Consider the following 22,827-nt stretch of genomic DNA (forward strand, 5'->3'; position numbering starts at 1 on the left):
ATAGGGTTATTGTTACCATCTTTCTAAATTCCATATATATGTGTTAATATACTGTAATGGTCTTCATCTTTTTGGCTTACTTCACTCTGTATAATGGGCTCCAGTTTCATCCATCTCATTAGAACTGATTCAAATGAATTCTTTTTAATGGCTGAGTAATATTCCATGGTGTATATGTACCACAGCTTCCTTATCCATTCGTCTGCTGATGGGCATCTAGGTTGCTTCCATGTCCTGGCTATTATAAACAGTGCTGGGATGAACATTGGGGTGCACGTGTCTCTTTCAGATCTGGTTTCCTCGGTGTGTATGCCCAGCAGTGGGATTGCTGGGTCATATGGCAGTTCTATTTCCAGTTTTTTAAGAAATCTCCACACTGTTCTCCATAGTGGCTGTACTAGTTTGCATTCCCACCAACAGTGTAAGAGGGTTCCCTTTTCTCCACACCCTCTCCAGCATTTATTGCTTGTAGACTTTTGGATAGCAGCCATCCTGACTGGCGTGTAATGGTACCTCATTGTGGTTTTGATTTGCACTTCTCTGATAATGAGTGATGTTGAGCATCTTTTCATGTGTTTGTTAGCCATCTGTATGTCTTCTTTGGAGAAATGTCTGTTTAGTTCTTTGGCCCATTTTTTGATTGGGTCATTTATTTTTCTGGAATTGAGCTTCAGGAGTTGCTTATTTTTGAGATTAATCCTTTGTCTGTTTCTTCATTTGCTATTATTTTCTCCCAATCTGAGGGCTGTCTTTTCACCTTGCTTATAGTTTCCTTTGTTGTGCAAAAGCTTTTAAGTTTCATTAGGTCCCATTTGTTTATTTTTGCTTTTATTTCCAATATTCTGGGAGGTGGGTCATAGAGGATCTATGAGAAATCTCCTTTTAAATTTGTATAGAGAAGGAAAAAAAATATCTCTAGTTTGTTTCCTCCTGCCGCTTAAGAGAGATAAAAATGTCTGACACTTGCAGCCTATTTCCTCCGTTTGGAGACCCCTGGCCTTCATGCCTGTTACCCTCTCAGTCAGTTCATGGAGGACCTTGTAAAACCCAGTAAGGACTTTTGTCTTTATCTGAAGAACACTGGGAAACCACGGAGGGCTATTCCAATTGAAAAAAATTAAAATGGTAGATTGTTATTTTAACAGAGAAAAAAGAATTTTGGAGAGGACCCAATATGTGTGAGAAGATCATAAATTCACCTTAGGGCCTGATGAATTTGAAGAACCTAGAGCCATGCAAGAGAAGTCAAGTTGAAACTGAATATAAATGTCTGGCACTCATGGGAGACGCCTGGAATGAGCATAAAAATTTGTGTGGAAGTCATCTATGCATAAACTGTTATCTTTTTTCTTAATAAACGCTGGTTCTTTATATATTATGGAAATTAATTATGGGACTATAATTTCTGTAACAGATATTTTCTACTGGTTTACTGTCTTTAAACTTATAGTGTTTTTTTAAATGGGAGAGGTTTAATTTTTACTTGGTTAAAATTATGACTATTTCCCTCATTAGTTTCTGAACTTTTTTTCAGGATGATTGACTCTGCATCAGGTTTATAAACATGCTCCCAAATATATTTTTAAAATATTTTCAGAGTTTGTTTTTTTTTCACAGTTACACCCTCAATCCATCTGGAATTCCTTTTTGTTTATTGTGTAAAGTATGAGTCTTTTTTTCCCCAATAGATAGCTAATCATTCCAACACTCCTGACCAGGCTGTCCTTTAATTCCACCTTTATCATACATTACCTTTTCACATATATGAGTCTATTTCCAAACTCCTTATTCTGTTTTATCAATTTGGTGTCTTCATCAGTATCTGGTTATAGAGAATATTTTGATATCTGGTGAAGTATTGTCTCTAATTGGGCATGAGTAAGTTCTAGTGAGATTTATCCCTCTTCTTTTGTTAAAGAATCCACATGATCCATTCTCTAATTGCATTTGTCATTACAAAATCTCATTTTACACATTACAGTTTCCAGGTTAACTGGAAATTTTCTTTCATATTTTAGGTTAATAAAAGATTATAATCTTAGCATCAGTTTGTGTTAAATTACATCCCGCTGGTATAACCTGGGACAGTTTCTGTCAGCCAACACTCTCCATGCTGTCTAGATTCTGGTGAATTACTAATAGTATTCATTTCTTTTTGATCTTAGGTTTGGATTTAGGAGTCTTTCTATATTAATTTTGACTGATCTCTAGCTACCCATTAAGTACCTCCTTTACACTAGGAAACTGAATTGTCTCAGCCTTTTTGCATTGAATTCAACGTCATCAAATGTTAGCTCTGCTTTTGTTCTGACAGATGGGCACACTCTTTTGGTTGTTTGAATTTAAGCAGCAAAACAGCACAGAGGAGAATGTCTAACTTCTCAGAAACTTTTAGGTTGCTTTAATTTTTAAAAGTTTATTTTTTTGGCCACACTGATTGGCTTGTGGGATCATAGTTCCCCCATCAGGGATCAAATCCATGCCCCTTGCATTGGGAGTGCAGAGTCCTAACCCCTGGACTGCCAGGGAAGTCCCTGGGTTGCTTTTAGAAAAATGTTATTATTTACTGCTTCCAGCCCATTAAGAAAGTATTGGGTATGACTGAAAGCTTTGTGTGAAGCTAACTGTAGCTAGAAAAGGAGAGGTGGCTTGGTTGCTAGGACTTGCCCAATACATTTTTTTAAAACTAGAAAAATAAAATATAACATCTTTTAACTTGAAAAAAAATTAAAATTAATCTGATCAAGATGTGACTAGTAAAAGTTTTCACTATTCATCAATATCCTTATCATTTAAACTATTAGGGGACTTCCCTGGTGGTCCAGCAGTTAAGACTTCACCTTCCAATGCAGGTGGTGTGGGTTCAATCCCTGGTCAGGGAGCTGAGATCCCATATGTCTCATGACCAAAAAGCCAAAACATGAAGCAGAAGCAATATTGTAACAAATTCAATAAAGACTTAAAAAAAAATGATCCACATTTTTAAAAATCTTAAAAAAATAATAAACTATTATAAGAATTTTTAAAATGTGAAAAATGCAACAGAAACTAGTTATACAAATAGCTTTTGTCAGAAATCCTTCCAGCCTGGAGTCTGCCATAGCTATAGAATTTTGAAACCGATTATGTTAATACAAGTTCCTGTGCCCCACACACGGCGAGGCCAAACAAACTAAAGTGGAGTTTGGAACAGAGAAAGGTTTACTGCAGGGCCACACAAGGAGACAAGTGGTTCATGCCCTAAAAAGCTCAGAGCTTCCTGAAGGGTTTTGGCAAAGCACTTTTAAAAGCCAGGTAAGGGAGGTGGGTTGGAAGGTCTGTGATCAGCTTGTGCACAACTTTCTGACTGGCTGATGGTGAGGTAGCAGAGTGATGTCATGGGGGTGAACATTATCAGTCCTTAGGCTCCAAGAGGCCTGGGACTCTGTGCTCAGTCATCATGGTCTTCACATAGTTAACATCTTCCTTTTGTTGGAGAGAGGGAGTTTTTTACATTTACACAACAACTCAGGAAATGCACATCAAATACTATTATCTAGGGGCTTCCTTGGTAGCCCAGCTGGTAAAGAATCCACCTGCAATGCAGGACACCCCGGTTTGATTCATGGGTCGATTCATGGATTGGGAAGATCCCCTGGAGAAGGGATAGGCAACCCACTCCAGTATTCTTGCCTGGAGAATCCCATGGACAGAGGAGCCTGGCAGGCTACAGTCCATGGTGTCGCAAAGAGTTGGACACGACTGAGCGACTTTCCCTCACTCAGGTTCTTCAGAGAGGAGCTAAGGCAAAGGATATGGGGATACTGGGGAAGGCCAGTCCCGGGAAGGCCCTTTAGGGTCCTGCTTGGTTGCAATTAGGCTTCAGTCCTTTTACAAAAGGAGCTTTTCAAAACAAACAAATAAACGCTCATCTACATGTTGATGAACAAGTTATTTGCATGTTCATTGAATGTCTCACAAACCCTCAAACTCATCTTGCCCACCCTTACAAAACCCCATGTTATATTTGTACATTTTCCCCCTCTGTCCTTTATAGAGGCTATAGGGACTTCTTTGTCTCCTGCCTGAAATTTCCTTACCTGCAAACTCCAATTCAACTATGGAGATCCAGTTCAAATGTCACCTCCTCTGAGAAGCCTACTGCTATCTTCCCAGGCAGAATTAGTCACTTTTCTCATAGTAGAGCTTCCTTACTTCTGTAGTATCAGTTTACTTGCTCATCATACTTTCAAAAGTGAGTTCCTCAGCACCAAACAATATTTCCATGGTTAATTAGTTAGTTAGTTCAGTCGCTCAGTCATGTCCGACTCTTTGCGACCCCATGAATTGCAGCACGCCAGGCCTCCCTGTCCATCACAAACTCCCGAAGTTCACTCAAACTCATGCCCATTGAGTCGGTGATGCCATCCAACCATCTCATCCTCTGTCGTCCCCTTCTCCTCCTGCCCCCAATCCCTCCCAGCATCAGGGTCTTTTCCAATGGTAATTGTATACAATAATTGGAATGAATGAAGGAATATTAAAAGTTGAGATTTACTTATCTTTCTCTTCTTGATATTCCAGTTCTTATTCTTTTCCTTAATATGCTCTCAGTTCAGTTCAGTCGCTCAGTCGTGTCCAACTCTTTGCGAACCCATGAACCGCAGCACGCCAGGCCTCCCTGTCCATCACCAACTCCCGGAGTTCATCCAAACTCATGTCCATTGAGTCGGTGATGCCATCCAACCATCTCATCCTCTGTCGTCCCCTTCTCCTCCTGCCTTCAATCTTTCCCAACATCAGGGTCTTTTCAAAAGAGTCAGCTCTTTGCATCAGGTGGCCAAAGTATTGGAGTTTCAGCTTCAACATCAGTCCTTCCAATGAACACCCAGGACTGATCTCCTTTAGGATGGACTGGTTGGATCTCCTTGCAGTGCAAGGGACTCTCAAGAGTCATCTCCAACACCACAGTTCAAAAGCATCAATTCTTCGGCGCTCAGCTTTCTTTATAGTCCAACTCTCACATCCATACATGACCACTGGAAAAACCATAGCCTTGACTAGACGGACCTTTGTTGGCGAAGTAATGTCTCTGCTTTTTAATATGCTGTCTAGGTTGGTCATAACTTTCCTTCCAAGGAGTAAGCGTCTTTTAATTTCATGGCTGCAATCACCATCTGCAGTGATTTTGGAGCCCCCCCCAAATAAAGTCAGTCACTGTTTCCACTGTTTCCCCATCTATTTGCCATGAATTGATGGGACCAGATGCCATGATTTTAGTTTTCTGAATGTTGAGCTTTAAGCCAACTTTTTCACTCTCCTCTTTCACTTTCAAGAGGCTCTTTAGTTCTTCACTTTCTGCCATAAGGGTGAGGAAAGGTCAGTCCTTCCAATGAATACTGATGCTAAGACAAAAATGATCATTCTTACCACTTCTAATTCGTCACTCTTGAATGTTTTAAATATTGCACAGTTTAAAATTTATTAAGCTAGTTTAAAAAGCAGAGTCTACTCTTTAATCTCTAACTTTGTATTTTAATTCATTCTCTGAACAATAGTATTTGTTTTAGTCTGAAAAATAACCCTAATTACAAATCCTGATTTTTTTTTTAAACTGGTACTCAACATACACTTGATCTTAGCCAAAAGGCTGAGAAGCGATGGGTACTTGACACACAAAAATTACGCTGGCATGTTTCACACATTTTTGGGTGAACTATGTCCCTTTATAAAGTCCACAGGAAAAGTTTTCTGAATTACATAAAGAGAGAAAGCAGTACCAAAATATGTTCTTGACTATTAGCCATTTCTTGAACTGGTGCAAGCAATGAATGAATGTTCCAAAATTATTCATCTATTGATTTGGAACTTGGCATATGTTGTTCCTCATAGTTGGTGTTCCCAGGGTTTTCTCCTTTGTTCCTCTTTTCTTCTTCAACAAAGTGTTCTCCTTGGATGATCCCAGCTCTTCCCATGGCTTCGCCTTCTAGGTGCCAGCTTATAACTGCCAACACTTTAACTTCATCTGTGATCAAAGCGGTTCACTAAGAATTTTCTCAGGCTACTTGATACTTCTTCCTTGGTGTCTCAGTCAAATTGAATGTGGACTCATTATTTCCTCCACTCCTGGCATTTTGTCTCCCTGCTCCCACCTCCTCCACAAATACTGTAGGAACTTATTTTCTATTGCCAGGGCCACTTCCTTACCTAGGTCTTTGTCTCTAGCCTAGTCTGTCCCCAGACTGCTTATCTGATCTTTTGGTCCCCTGTCTCCCCCTACTGGAAACTTTCCTGGTGGTCCAGTGACTAAGACTCCACACTCCCAATGCAGGGGGCCTGGGTTCCATCCCTGGTCAGGGAACTAGATCCCACATGCTGCAACTAAGAGTTCGAATGCTGTGACTAAATATCACACAAGCCGCAACTAAGACCCGGCACAACCAAATAGATAAAACAATATTTTAAAAAATCAAACAATGGGGAAAATTGGTACGTGGTATATGGAGACTTTCTGCACTATCGTTACAACTTTTATGTAGGTCTGAAAGTATACTAAAAATTAAAATGCATTTAAAAATTTTAAAACAAAAAGAAAAAAACTACTCTCCTGGCTACATGTTTATAGGATTAATCTAAATCCAGTGTCATTGACATTAGAAAGTCCTTCACAATCTGGCTCCATCTATCACTACAGACAAAGTTTCTGCTACTTTCTGTATATCCAGTGCTTCACTCTCAATTTACTGTTCTCCAAATGTACCAGGTTTCAGCATATTTTGTTGGGTCAATGGTTAGGTCTGCATGCAAAGTCCTATTTAACCCAAATATACACGACGTGTTGGTTGCACTCATTCCAAAAGACATTAAGTGTGCTAAGCTTCTTTAAAAAGCAAAGTAAACTGCTTTCCAGTACCTTGCCCATCACCCAGACAACCTTCTATACAATGTCTTCGGCCTTTACCACTATAGAACATTGATCTTTCAAAGAATTCCAATAACATTAGGGCAAAATATTAATAAAGAGGGAAAAAAACACTTTTGATCTTGATTTTGTAAGTTTTGCAGTATAATTTCAATTTTGCAAAAATACCTGAAACAAAAAAGGGCATTTATGCCCAGGAAAAGAGAAAAAGAACAGGAAGGAAATCCATTTAAAAAATAAACTATGTGTACTCCCAAGTGGTGGATTACAGATGTTTCTTGCCTTTTTGTGCTTTCTTTTTGAAAATCATGACATACAATAAACATGCAAAATGTATGTCAAACATACTTACTTTTACTTTAAAGCCAAAACTAAATACAGTGTAACTGTCACCTGTGTCAATAAAATAGATCCTAACAGAGGCTTTCCACATGCAACCTCCTTGATCATGACCCTCAGCCTTCCCAGAAGTAACTGGTAAGTCCTGATAAACAAGTCCTTGTTTTTCAAGTTTCTTTGTTTTGTTTTATCCCTAGGTATGCATCCCAGGCTCCCCAAGTGGCTCAGTGGTAAAAATCCACCCACCAAGCAGGAGGTGTGGGTTTGATCCCTGGGTCAGGAAGATCCCCTGGAGAAGGATATGGCAACCCACTCCAGTACTCTTGCCTGGAGAATTCCAGGGACAGAAGAGCCTGGCAGTCTACAGTCCATGGCGATGCAAAAGAGTCGGACACGACTTGGCAACAACAATGCTGGATTGAGTATTATCTGAATGGAATCATAACATTTGGGTTCTCTTTCTCTCTCTCTCTCTTGCTATCTCTTCTTTTTTATCTTTCTAACATTATGTTTTTGAGATTTTATCCATGTCACAGTGTGTAGCTGTGTATTTTCATTGCTATTGAATTATTCTGTAGAATAATTATGCCACAATATATGCTGCTGTTGTTCAACTGCTAAGTCATGTCCTACTGTTCGAGACCCCATGGACTGCAGCACTCCAGGCTTCCCTGTCCTTCACTATCTCCCAGAGTTTGCTCAAATTCATGTCCGTTGAGTTGATGATGCTATCTAATATCTCATCCTCTGCCACCCCCTCCTACTTTTTCTTTGATCTTTCCCAGCATCAGGGTCCTTCCCAATCAGTTGGCTGTTGACATCAGGTGGCCAAAGTGTTGGAGTTTCAGCTTCAGCATCAGTCTTTCCAATGAATGTTCAGAGCTGATTTCCTTTAGGATTGACTGATCTGATCTCCATGCAGTCTAAGGGACTCTCAGGAGTCTTCTCCAGCACCACAATTCCAAAACATTAATTCTTTGGCCAAAATATATATTCCCAGTTTACTATAGGTGGACTTGGGGGCTACTACAAATCATGTTGCCATGAACATTGTTAAAAGTTTATTTGTGGGACTTCCCCGGTCCAGTGGCTAAGGCTCCATGCTCCCAATTCAGGGGCCCCTGGTTCAATCCCTGGTCAGGGAACTAGATCCCACATGCCACAACTAAGACCCGCACAGGCCAAAAAAATGTCTATTTTTTTATGATATGCATGCACGAATTTTCTGGGGCATATACATAGAAGTAGACCGGCTGGGCCATAGTCTGTGTTTATCTTCCACTTTATTAGATAATGTCAAACTATCTTCTAAAGCGTTTATATTATATTTTATAATTATATATAAATTATAAAATATAATTTATATATTTTTAATTTATTTAAAAATACACCTTTTTATTGATGTATAATTGGCATTCTTTTAAAAGACTGAAAATAAAATTTTTTTTTGCCAATCTGGTGGGTTTGTAGTAATATCCCACTGTGGCTTTAATTTTCATTTCCCTGATTTCAAAAGAGGTTAATGGAGTTTTCTCAGGCTTTGATTGGTAGCCAAAGATTCCTACTTGCAGTTCCAAACTTATCCTGCTTCTTGTCTAACTTCCCTTCTTCCCATATCTAAGTTTAGATGACTGCCAGAGTCTCAATTATTAATTTATTGACTCTTGGTTCCAAGCCCACCCTTGTTTTTCTTACTTTGTAATCAATACGGAACTGGTCTCTGAAAACCCTGTTTTCTCCTTTGGCAACTGGCTCCATGTTAGGTCTTGCCAATAGGAGGCGCCAGAGGACTTTCCTGCTTCCTGTTTGCTTGTTTCTTCCCACTGCTGCGATGACTCGACCGGCTCGATGAGCAACTGATCCCTGCAGCATTCTCTGTGCGATGGGGTGCTCTTTCTGCCCAGTCGCCTCCCGCGGGTTTCTCCCGCACTCTGGCTGGCGGTGGATCAGATGTTTCTGCAGCAGACCGTACGATCTCCTTAAAGGTCTGAATCTCAGCTTTGCGGGGGGAGATGGGAATCTCCTTGAATTTTCTAAGTTCCTTCTTTGTTTACTTTTCCCTCAGCCCTGGAAGTGGCAGGCTCTTTCCGCAGTAGTTATTTCTGTTACACCTATCAGTTCTCTATATTTCAGAAATCAACTACCCTTTGCCTAGTTAATAATTCTTCGTATTCAATTTTCCCTGTTCAAATCGCTGGTGTGGTTCTGTTTCCTGACTAGACCCTGATTCTGATTTTGACTCCCCCTTGCTCTCTATCCCTTGGGCTTCCCCAAGGAAGTCCTGAGATAGATAGCTCAGTTGGTAAAGAATCTGCCTGCAGTGCCGGAGACCCCAGTTCGATTCCTGGATGGCGAAGATCCCCTGGAGAAGGGATAGGCTACCCACTCCAGTATTCTTAGGCTTTCCTGGTGGCTCAGCTGGTAAAGAATCCACCTGCAATGCGGGAGACCTGAGTTTGATCCCTGAGTTGGGAATTGGAGAAGGGAAAGGCTACCCACTCCAGTATTCTGGCCTGGAGAATTCTACAGACTACAGTCCATGGGGTCACAAAGAGTCGGACACGACTGAGCTACTCTCACTTCACTTTTCTCTATATCCCATCCAGGAGCTGCAGTTCAGGGGCAGTGCCCCAGTTCTTGCAAGGACCCCAGGCTAATGAAAAGATGTCATACTCTCAAAGCTACTGGCCAAAAACGAGGGGCAGAGGCCAAGGTAGAATTTAATGATAAGATCTGGAGCCCCTAATAGGGAACTGAGATGTCAAACAAGTTTCCAGAACAGGAACTAGGGTGCGGTGACAAAGTCAGAATCAAATTATGAGAAAAGGCAGCTGAGTGCCTGTGTCTAGTCTAGCGTTGCAGGTTGCTAAAGGCTGTTAAATGCTTCCTGCTGTAGGTTACATTCATCCTGGGATCTGGATCAGCCTTGATTTTACAGGTGTGGCCAAGACTAGACACATTACTTTCTCTCTTGCAGTTATTTCTGCTGTATATATGTCACCTCCTCCACAGGTCTGCATGTTCCCGAGGCAGGGCTTTCTCTGGTTCACCTTCTTATATCTCCCATTGTACTTAATTCAGTGCATTGCATGTAGTGAAAGTGACTGGTAAATATCTGTTGAGTGAAGAAAGGAAGAGCCCTGGATCTCGAGTGAAGAAATAGGAACTGTGGTGTCGTTGTTGGGGTTGGAGAAGGAGTTGTACATTCAAAAAGCATAGATCTGCTTGTTGATGAGATGCGATGAGAAGCCAGCACCAGTGAAGCATGGGAGAGATGCTAGGCTGGAGCAGGGTAATCTGGGTTGAGGGAATGGACACCCTGTCTGGCAAAGTTGGGAGAGGAGGTTGTTGTGTGGGAGGTCCCCTGGGTAATTATTTGTAAGAAGGAAATTATATGTGTAGAGGTGTGTGTGTGTGTGTGTGCTCAGTTGCTCAGTTTGTGTCCAACTCTTTGCGAACCTGTGTACCATAGCCCACCAGGCTGCTCTGTCCATGAGATTCTTCAGGCAAGAATACTGAAGTGGGTTGCCACTTCCTACTCCGGGGGACCTTCCTGACCCAGGGATGGAACCCATGTCTCTTGTGTCTCCTGCATTGGCAGGCAAATTTTTACCACTGCGATATGTATATAGTCAGATACAGGTCAGAGAGTGGCTGAAAGTGGAAACTTGTTGAATATGTAAATTAGGAGATAATTATATGCACAAAACAGTGGTTATTTTCCATACAGAAAGATTTGTTATAGAGTTGCTCATAAAAGCAAAAATAGCAACAAAATACAAGGTCCATGTCCTGGCTATTATAAACAGTGCTGGGATGAACATTGGGGTGCACGCGTCTCTTTCAGATCTGGTTTCCTCGGCGTGTATGCCCAGGAGTGGGATTGCTGGGTCATATGGCAGTTCTATTTCCAGTTTTTTAAGGAATCTCCACACTGTTCTCCATAGTGGCTGTACTAGTTTGCACCAAGTAATTAGCCTCCAACTAATAAAAATAATTGGGGAAAAAAAATAGTTCCTTTGAGATTAAAAAAAAAATACAAGGTCCAGTAAGACATTTGGAGTTTGATTCTGTTCCAATGGCAAAAAAAGTTTTGTGTTTTCTGTTTTCTGAAAAACAGTTCAGTTTTTCAGAAGTACATCCACAGGTTCAAGTGAATGTGTGCATTCTAATTTTTCTATTTTCTTTAATTATGAAATATTTTATATGTGACCTGTTTTTAATGGACCTTAGGTACACATATTTGGATTAATTTTATTCCTTGGTTCAAGACTACTCTCATCTTTATTCCATTTACAACACTTTCTATTATGTCTATCTATCTATCTGTCCATCTATATAATTACATTTACAGTTAAGTAAGAACGACTGGATCTACCATCTAACGTGAAAGCTAGGACTTGTACAACAGTGATCATCCAGCCATGTGGTCTTCAGCCATTTCATCACACTGGCTTCTCCTGAGCTGAGCTAAGCATCTGAATCCTTTGTTAGTCATTCTTTTGCTTTCCTTTTTTTTTTTTAATTATTGGACTATAGTTGGTTTACACTGTTAGGTTAGTTTCAGGTGTACAGCAAAATGATTCAGTTATGCATCTACATATATCCATTCTTTTAAAGATTTTTTTTTTTCCCATATAGGCCATTAGAGAGTATTGAGTAGAATTTTGTATGCTACAGAGCAGGTTCTTTCTTATTAGTTGTCTATTTTATATATAGTAGTGTATATATGGGGCTTCCCAGGTTGTGCTAGTGGTAAAGAACCCGCTTGCCAATGCAGGGGACATAAGAGACACGGAGCTTGGCGGGCCATAGTCCGCGGGGTCAGGAAGAGTCGGATATGATTGAAACAACTGAGCATGCATGCACACAGTGTGGATATGTCAATTTATCCCTGCCCTCCCCTACCCCCTGTAACCATGTTTGTTTTCTACATCCGTGACTCTACTTCTGTTTTGTAAATAGGTTCATCTGTATCCTTTTTTTTTTTTTTTTTTTAAGATTCCACATAACAGTTCAGTCACTCAGTCATGTCCAGCTCTTTGTGACCCCATGGACTGCAGCATGCCAGGCCTCCCTGTCCAAGATTCCACACATAAGTGATATCATATTACATTTGTCTTTCTGTATCTTAGTTCACCTAGTATGATAATCCCTTGGTCTATCCATGTTGCTGCAAATGGCATTATTTTGTTCTTTTTTATGGCTGAGTAATATTTCATTGTGTATATGTTCCACATTTTTTTTTATCCATTCCTCTGTTGATGGACATTTAGGTTGCTTCCATGTCATGGCTATTATAAATAATGCTGCAATTAACATTGGGGTTCACGTATTTTTTCAAATTATGGTTTTCTCTGAATATGTGCCCAGGAGTGGGATTGCTGGACCATATTGTAGTTCTATGTTTAGTTTTTTGAGGAACCTCCATACTGTTTTCCATAGTGGCTGTATCAATTTACATCTCCATATCCTCTCTAGCATTTATTGTTTGTAGATTTTTTGAGGATGGCCATTCTGACCGGGTGTGAAGTGATACCTCACTGTAGCTTTGATTTGCATTTCTCTAATAATTAGTGATGTTGAGCATCTTTTCATGTGCTTTTTGGCCATCTGTATGTCTTCTTTGGAGAAATGTCTGTTTAGAGCTCCCTTCTGCTTTCCTTGATCTTATCTATATTCAGACCTAAGTCCATTTTTTATTTTAGTTGTTTTTATTTATTTTTCTTTTATTTTTATTCTTTTTTTTCCATTTATTTTTATTAGTTGAAGGCTAATTACTTTACAATGTTGTAGTGGTTTTTGCCATACATTGACATGAATCAGCCATGGATTTACATGTGTTCCCCATCCCGATCCCCCCTCCCACCTCCCTCCCCATCCCATTCCTCTGGGTCTTCCCAGTGCACCAGCCCCGAGCACTTGTCTCATGCATCCCACCTGGGCTGGTGATCTGTTTCACCCTTGATAATATACTTGTTTCAATGCTATTCTCTCAGAACATCCCACCCTCGCCTTCTCCCCCAGAGTCCAAAAGTCTGTTCTGTACATCTGTGTCTCTTTTTCTGTTTTACATATAGGGTTATTGTTACCATCTTTCTAAATTCCATATATATGCGTTAGTATACTGTATTGGTCTTTATCTTTCTGGCTTACTTCACTCTGTATAATGGGCTCCAGTTTCATCCATCTCATTAGAACTGATTCAAATGAATTCTTTTTAATGGCTGAGTAATATTCCATGGTGTATATGTACCACAGCTTCCTTATCCATTCGTCTGCTGATGGGCATCTAGGTTGCTTCCATGTCCTGGCTATTATAAACAGTGCTGTGATGAACATTGAGGTGCACGTGTCTCTTTCAGATCTGGTTTCCTCAGTGTGTATGCCCAGAAGTGGGATTGCTGGGTCATACGGCAGTTCTATTTCCAGTTTTTTAAGGAATCTCCACACTGTTCTCCATAGTGGCTGTACTAGTTTGCATTCCCACCAACAGTGTAAGAGGGTTCCCTTTTCTCCACACCCTCTCCAGCATTTATTGCTTGTAGACTTTGTGATGGCGGCCATTCTGACCAGCGTGAGATGGTACCTCCTTGTGGTTTTGATTTGCATTTCTCTGATAATGAGTGATGTTGAGCATCTTTTCATGTGTTTGTTAGCCATCTGTATGTCTTCTTTGGAGGAATGTCTGTTTAGTTCTTTGGCCCATTTTTTGATTGGGTCATTTATTTTTCTGGAATTGAGCTGTCTAAAAGAATGCAAACTAGTACAGCCACTATGGAGAACAGTGTGGAGATTCCTTAAAAAACTGGAAATAGAACTGCCATATGACCCAGCAATCCCACTCCTGGGCATACACACCGAGGAAACCAGATCTGAAAGAGACACATGCACCCCAATGTTCATCACAGCACTGTTTATAATAGCCAGGACATGGAAGCAACCTAGATGCCCATCAGCAGACGAATGGATAAGGAAGCTGTGGTATATATACACCATGGAATATTACTCAGCCATTAAAAAGAATTCATTTGAATCAGTTCTAATGAGATGGATGAAACTGGAGCCCTTTATACAGAGTGAAGTAAGCCAGAAAGATAAAGACCAATACAGTATACCAACGCATATATATGGAATTTAGAAAGATGGTAACAATAACCCTATATGTAAAACAGAAAAAGAGACACAGATGTACAGAACAGACTTTTGGACTCTGGGGGAGAAGGCGAGGGTGGGATGTTCTGAGAGAATAGCATTGAAACAAGTATATTATCAAGGGTGAAACAGATCACCAGCCCAGGTGGGATGCATGAGACAAGTGCTCGGGGCTGGTGCACTGGGAAGACCCAGAGGAATGGGATGGGGAGGGAGGTGGGAGGGGGGTTCGGGATGGGGAACACATGTAAATCCATCGCTGATTCATGTCAATGTATGGCAAAAATCACTACAATATTGTAAAGTAATTTTAGTTGTTTTTAACTTTTAAAAAGGGTATCATGTTGTATGAAATATTTGCCCTTACTCTTTTCCTTAATATTATGTTGCTAAGGTTTGTCCTTGTTGGTATGTGTTGCTGTAGCTTATTCATTTTGACTGACTATAGTATTTCATTTTATGAATATACTACAGTTAATCCAGTCTTCTGTCAATGCATACTTGAGCTGTTTTCAGATTTTTGCTATTGTGAAGAATACAACTATGACTATATATGTGCATGCCTCCAAGGATACACATATAAGAGTTTCTCTGTGATAAATTTAGGAGTAGAATTACTGGACCATAGGGCATGTGACTGTTCACCATCATGATATAAGGTCAAACTATTTTCTGAAATGATTATATCAATTTACACACCTAACAGCAGCAATTCTGTTGATCTGTATCGTTTTCAACACTTGATATTGTTAGACTTTAAAATTTTTGTCGATTAATATGTGGAAAACAGCATCTTATTTTGGTCTTGGTTTGAATTTCTCTGATCATTAATGGTATTTAACAGATTTTTCACATGCTAATTGTTCATATGTGTTTTGTCTTCTGTGAAATGTATGTTCTTGCCTGTCTTAGTCTGTTTGGGCTACTATAACAGATACCATGGACTGGGTGGCTTATAAACACCAAAAATTTATTTCTCACAGTTATGGAGGCTGGGAAGTTCAAGATCAAAGTGCTGGCAAATCTGGTGTCTGGTCAAAGCCCACTTTCACATTCATACATGATCATCTTCTTGCTGTGTCCTCAAATGGGAGCCCTCTAAAGTATCTTTTATAAAGGCACTGACCACCCTCATGACTTAATCACCTCCCAAAAGCTCCACCTCCCAATACTATCACATTGGGGGTTACTATTTCAACATATAGATTTTGGGGGACACAAACATTCAGTCCATAACAATGCCTTTTGCCCATTTTTCTGTTTGGTTGCTTGTGCTTCCTTATTTATTTGTTGGAGTTCTTTATATATTCGAGTTGTGTGGATTGAAAATATATTCTCTTAGTTTGTAACTTGAAAGGAGGACTATGTCTGGGCTCGATGGTCTATTCTAAGATCATGTAATTGGCCTAATTACTATAGCTTCATAATTACTTCTGAGATCTGGGAGACTAAGTCTGTTCTACTATAGAAGTATTCTGGCTATGTTTGGTCCTTTCCCTTTAAAGCCATAAAATTGTCGTTCTCTTCTGGAAGTGAATTTATCACACTCAGCCCCACCCCTGACACTGCGTTGGCAATGTCTGTAGTCATTTTTGATTGTCACAACCTGCGACATAGTGGGAGATAGGTTTCTACTAGTATATAGTAGGTAGAGGCCAGAGATGCTATAAAACATCCTACAGTGAACAATGCCCTGGGAGAAGAAAATGATTCAGTCCCAAATGTCAACACTGTCAAGGGTTAAGAAGCCTGGATATAAAGTTTATAATCTGATTATCAGAATTCTTGGAAAAAAAACCTGTTAAAATTTTGACTGAAATTTCACTGTATCTACAGATTAATCTGGGGAAAATTGATTAACTATATGGATCATTTTTCATGTTGCTGTTATTTTAAGAACCAACTTTCAGCTTTGCTAGTCTCTATTCTTTGGTTTTCATTTCATTGATGTTCTCACTTGTTTTTATTTTGTCTTTCCTTCTACTTTCCTTGGGTTTATCCTTTCTTTTTTTAATTAAGTTGGACAGTTTAATTAATTTTAAGGTTTTCTTACTTTCTACTCTAGCCATCTAGGGCTATAAAAGTTAAGTTATCAAGCATAATAAGAAAATTAATATCTTGGAACCAACCAGCTTTTGTCCTCTGAACACTTCCCTTTCACATTTTCCTTATTAATAGTATATTTTGACTCTTATTTCTTCATGGTTGGGTAGTCTTTTGTCAGGGGGTTTCTTATCTGCTGCTCTTGCTGTTATAGTATTGTGACTTTGTTTTATCTGGGTCTCATTATTGGTTCATTTGAGTCAACAAGTGTCTATTTTAGTGTAGGAGTTATAGGCTCCAAGAAATTAGAAAAATCTCATTTTTATCTTGAGCTAATCATTTTATTTAGAAAAGACAAAAAAAAGTAAGACATAGCAAAGCCAAAAATGTCTCACATAGAATTCTGATTATATAACATAGAAATTGGCAAAATAGCCAAAACCTTATATATCAACACTTCATGTTTTAGCTCATGAAATACAAAATAAGCTCTTTAGCTATGTTTCTAAACTACATAGACTGTTGGATTTACTTTTAATGCCATTTCCTTTTACCTCTATTTAAAAATTTAATACCCAATTTTAAGACCAGAAGTAGTTTTGAAATCTAATAATTTATAGCAGTAGTTTTAACTTAGGCTGCCCATCAGAATCCTGGGGAATTTTGAAAAAATATCAGTGCCCAATTCCAGAGTGAAGGACAGGGAAGCCTGGTGTGCTGCAGTTCATGGGGTCACAAACAGTCAGATACAACTTAGTGACTGAACAACAACAATTCCAGAGTAATAAGAATCACTTAGAGTGTGTGCGTGTTAAACATATGGGCTCCCAAGCACCTGCTCTGAAGAGTCAAATGTAGTAGATCTAGAGCAAGGCCCTGGACCCTGAATGATTCATGAGTGCACTCAGTGATTTTCATGATCAAGCTAGGTCTGGGAAACGCCAGTTTGGACCAATGGTCCTCAAACTATGCACACAAATCGCCTGGATGATTTGTTAAAAAAGAAGATTCTGATTCCGTGTGTTTGGTGTAAGGCATGAGATTCTGTCTTTTCAACAAGCTCTTGGGCTTCATTGGTAGCCCAGTGGTTAAGACTCAATGCTTCCGGTGCAGGGGCCATGAGTTTGATCCCTGGACAGGGAACTGAGATCCCACATGTCACATGGTACAGGCAAAAAAAAAAAAAACAAAAAAACGAACAAGCTCTCACATGCTGAAGCTGCTGGCCTACCTTTTGAATAATAAGGATTTAGAACAATAGAATTTTCTTTGAGATGGAAATGTTCTGCACTGTCCAATATGACAGTTACTAGCCACAGCGCTTGAAATCAGACTAGTGTGACTGAGGGACTGAATTTTTAATTTAATTTCATTTTAATTAATTTAATTCAAAATGGCTACATGTGATTTGAAAAAGAATAAATGCATGTATACCTGCAACTGAATCACTTTACTGTATACCTGAAACTAACACAGCATTGTTCATCAACTATGCTCTAATATAAAATAAAAAAAATAGTTACACATGGCCAGTGACTACCACAGTGGAAGCCAGATTTAGAACAAATATCCTTCAGGATAACTTGCAGAAAGAACTCTAGAATCATTTCAGGTTAGTAAGTTGTGCTGGTGTGTCAAACCTTTGATTTAGTTATCAGCATTCTCATATAGTGAAAACTGTGGATGTTATACTATTTCTGGAAGCCTCAATAGAATCATGTTGTTTTTAAGTATGCTTTCTAGGAAATTTTTATTTATCTCATCTTCTGCAATTTGGCTACTGAAGTTCGTTTCTCATTTACAAAGTTTTTCAAAGTCACTTAATATTTGAGAAAGGGAATTAGGACAACTCGTTTATTGAAACATTTGTCGTTGAAAAATATCCTCCTAAAATAATCCTGAATGTCCAATTCAGAAATAGTAAAACATATTTGGGACTGTTGGCAACTCTGTTTACCAAGGATTTAAAATACTTAAGGCTGTTCACACCAAAAAACATTTGCAGTCGTTTCCTCAGAGAGACGGCCAGAAAGTTGGCCCATCCTGCACTGCCAAAGCGTTTTATGAAAATTTTAAGCTTGCCTGTTATTTGTGGAAACTTGCTAGCAAATGGGTAGATGACAAGGACTGGATTGTTCATGATACTAAACCTTTAACATGTTGTGTCGTGCTTTGGAAATTCATGGACTTAGGCTTGGTATTTTTTTTTCCCCTTTCCTAGCCGACACTATATAATAAAAAAGGTTTGCACACTTTGGGTTTACACAAAGCATCCCACAAAACCACAACTTTCCATCTTCTTTTCTCAGGCACCTGGATTGAGGTCCCTAGCACTAGAGGGGAGAAGAGAGGCCATTGAGAGCACTATGCTATTCGAGGCCTGCAGAACCCTGGGCTTTAGACCATGTGGTTGACTGACTCCCTCCCTCGATGCCCAGAGGCATGGTTTGGAAAGACAACTTGCTGGAAATGTGTGAAGGAGAGTTCGGTGGAAATTTCCAAAAGCCAGAAGCTAAAGATCTTCTTTAAGAAAAGGAAGAAAATATTCTGAGTGAACTTCATGTTGGCTTGTCTGATTTCACTATGTCCTATATTCAAAGTTTACAAGATTTTGTATGAAGGGTTATTTTTATTCATTTACATAAACATAGGTAAGGGGGCTCCCCTGGTGGTTTAGAATCTGCCTGCAATGCAGGAGACAGAGGAAATGCGGGTTCTATCCCTGGGTCGGGCAGATCCCCTGGAGAAAGGGATGGCAACCTACTCCAGTATTCTTGCCTGGAGAATTCCATGGACCAAGGAGCGTGGTGGGCTACAGACCATAGGGTCAAAAAGAGTCGGACACGGCTGAAGCGACTGAGCATGCATGCAAACACAGGTTTGCTTAACAAGTGAATACCTATTGGCGCCTATAATTGGTATGTTAACTTCACTGATAGCTCTTTGCATTAAGATTGCTTCTTTGTCTGCAGGTTGTATGCATCTAGCACATGACCCGAGTATAGTAGGCTCAGTAAATATGTTCTTCCTGAATGAAGAATGAATGTGTCCAGGGTATCATGCAGACAGATTACAATGCCAGATACTGGGTTTAGACCAGCCCGAGAGGGGCTTACAGTTGGCTGGTGGAGTTGTTTCCCACTCACTTTAGAGTCTGTCACTTTAAGTCAGTCCCAGTCCTAGAAAGGAGCAGAGCCTAATTTAAGCCAGGTCCCCTGACTCCCTATGCTTTCTCTAATACCCTCATGATAAACCCTTTTCAGAAACCATGTACTTTAGGAACAGAGGTACTGCTATAAAACCTGTCTAGAATATTTAAATTGTGGTTATCTTTCTAAATTCAAGCCTTTGAATGTCCAAGTGTCCACAGTATTGCTTTTTGTTCTTTCCATCAATTTGCTCGTTAACTCAACATTGCTGTTGTTATTCTCCATTTTTAAAAATCCTTCCTAAATCTTGATGAGAGACTGTGTAGATTCCGAAGCATTCTTAACTTACCCTATTATTTCAAACAAATAAATTTAAATTTTTTTAAAGGGTAAGCCTTTGTTTTTGAGTTTCTCTAATGTGTGTTTTGTGTTTTGGGAAACCAAGATTTTTCAACTAACAAATTGTAAGGGAAAAAAAAATAGAGAGATGGAGGAGCAACCTATAGATAAAAAGAGACTCTAAAGTCTTATCATCCAAACTTGTGGACCTTATTTGCATCCTTTTTTTCTAAAGCTGGGAAAGAGTATGGTATTTTATGAGACAATTGGAAATTTGAACAGTGAATGGATATTTGATGATATTAAGAAATTATTTCTAATTACTTAGGTCTTGCTGTTATTGTGGTAGACAGGGTAATGGCTTTCCTCAAAGATGTCCACATCCTAATCCATGGAACCTGTGATTGTGTGGCAAAAGGGACTTTGCAGGTGTGGTTAAGTTAATGATCTTGTGTGGGGAAATTATTTTGGATTATCTGGTGTGCGCAGTGCAATCACAAGGTCCTTATGAAGGAAAGAGACAGGGCAGGGGAATCAGAGAAGATGTGACAGTGGAAGCAAAGGTCAAAGTGAGGAAGATTTGAAGATGTTTTTCTGCTGGCTTTGAAGATGGAGGAAGCAGCTGTAAACCAAAGAATGCAGGTGGTGTCTAGAAGCTGGAAAAGACAAAGAAACTGATTTTCCTCTAGACTCTCCAAAAGAAACACAACCCTGCCTATTCCTTTTGAACCTGAGACCTCCGGAACTATAAGATAATAAACTTCTGTTGTTTTAACTTGCTAAATTTGTGTTAATTTGTTATAGCAGCAGTAGGACCCTGATATAGTTATGTTATACAAAGAGTCATCTTTTAGAGATATTTGATGAAGTATTTACAAAATAAATATGACATCTAGAAGTTGTTCCAAAATAACAGAGGATGGGGAGATCCGAGAGGGGTGTGACTGAGGCAGAATAGGTCATAATCACTGGGGCTGAGTGATAGGTGCCTAGGGTTCATTACACTATTCTACTTTTGCATATTTTAAAGATTAAATATATACATACAAAAAAAATAGTTAAGTGTAAGTGTTATGACCTAAAAGACTTCAGAGATCTAGGTTGGTAAAATCCAAGCTGTACTCACTTAGGGATGGTAACACAGCCAGAGTAAATGACAATGAACATCCCACCAAACACACACACACACACACACACACACACATATATAAGTATTATCAGTATGAGTAGTGAGAGGGGCCGTTTGTCAAGCTGGTACTGGAACAGGAGGCTGGCCCAGAAAGACAGGGATCGGAAGGGAAATGAATGGTGTGAAGCCCCAGGGAAGTTGAAGAGTTACATCTCCAGACATCCATATTCACAAAGAAACAGAAATGCCATGAATTGAACCACTCAGGAACAAAGAACATTCCATGCTTCACAGGGCAAAAAAATGATATGTGCTATCTCTTAGACCTCCAGTCACCTTGGCCTTTGAGGGTAGGCAGGTAACCACTTCTGTTCACCATGTTCCCACTTCTCCCGAACCCAGACTCTCCTAATTATACCCTTTCTTCTGTCAGATGCCATTGCCTGCTTTTCCATTATTTCTTATGTTAGTTTGCTTTTCTACTTTTCCAATCAAATTCTCTTGGTTGTTGGCTTTATTTTTTTTTCTTGTTTACTTTTGGCAGAGCAGAAGTAAATAGCAAACAAAATGCAACTACTCAAATCTGCGGACCAGCCACTATATTGGTTTACAAATCTGTATTTAGACAGAAAACTCAAAATGGAAGAAAGGTCAATAGTTTACCTACACAGTACCCCGCCTCGCTTGAGTGTGAAGTGAAACCTGCCCTTGACTTTGAATAAAGCAAAACTTTCATTATCAAGATAACTAAGGTTTACTATAATTGGAGGCCAAACTACTACTTTAATTAAAGAGAATTCATCATAAGAAGGAAAAGGAGAAAATAATTGGAAGACAAATTACAATAGCTTTAATCAAACAGAACAGCTTGTGGGAAAGTGGGGGACAGCAAAGTCGTCTGCAATGCTTGCTAAGAATGAGGGTGATGCTTCAACAATATGGATGAATCTTGGGGACAAAATGTTAAGTCAAGGAAGCCAGACACCAAAGAGGACATACTGTATAAATCCATTGGTAAAATATCCAAAAATAGGCAAAACTGATCTACAATGATAGAGGTCAGAACAATGGTTACTTGAAGGCAGGAAGGGAATATTCTTTTTTTTTAAGGTTTTAAAAAATTTTTATTTAGAAAGGCTGAAGTGATTGTATGCTAATTTGAACAGGCAATCTGTACAAGGATTTTTCAGTTTTGCATCCTCCACATTGGATTCCATTATGTGTGCTTTGTTCTTTCTTTAGACCTGGGGCGGGGGGCGGGGGCGGATCTACTTTTCAGATAAATAAACCAGTCATTTATTCCCCTCTTTTTCTTGTTTAGAAATTCTCATGATCCCTCAGGCAGTTCCCTCTGGAACAAGCTTTCCTCTTCTTCCCCAGCCAGCTCCAGTGGGTTCACCTTTACAGGCTCTGGGACTAGGACAGGAAGTAAGACTTGTGAATATTTCTTCACTGGGAGGGAATATTCTTGACTGGGAGGAGTCATAAGATTTTCTGGGGTGCTGGAAATCTCTATACCTTGACGTCAGTGTGAGTACATCTGTGCGTGCATATGTAAAAATTAATCAAACTCTATGCTTATGATATGTGCACTTTATTGAAAGTAGGTTTAAGGTCAATTGAAAAAAAAGAAACAACCAACAGTGAAACCACACTTGTTGAAGTGGCCTTGTGAGGTGGCCAGTCCAGCTTGCCAGCTTCCTGTTCTGGTGTTCCGGTCCTCATTCCCCTCCCTGTGACCATTAAAGCCCAATTGCTCTGACTGTTCCCAG

The 22,827-nt window shown here is 39.5% G+C and overlaps 1 non-coding gene across 1 annotated transcript; it reads right to left on the reverse strand.

Moving 5' to 3' along the window:
* Positions 1–22,387: 22,387 nt before the first annotated feature.
* LOC122691074 lies at positions 22,388–22,513 on the reverse strand. The gene has a single exon (XR_006340316.1). It is a non-coding gene; the product is annotated as a small nucleolar RNA SNORD22 (small nucleolar RNA).
* Positions 22,514–22,827: the final 314 nt, after the last annotated feature.

Source organism: Cervus elaphus, chromosome X (genome assembly GCF_910594005.1).
Source record: "Cervus elaphus chromosome X, mCerEla1.1, whole genome shotgun sequence".
Taxonomy (NCBI): Eukaryota; Metazoa; Chordata; class Mammalia; order Artiodactyla; family Cervidae; genus Cervus; species Cervus elaphus.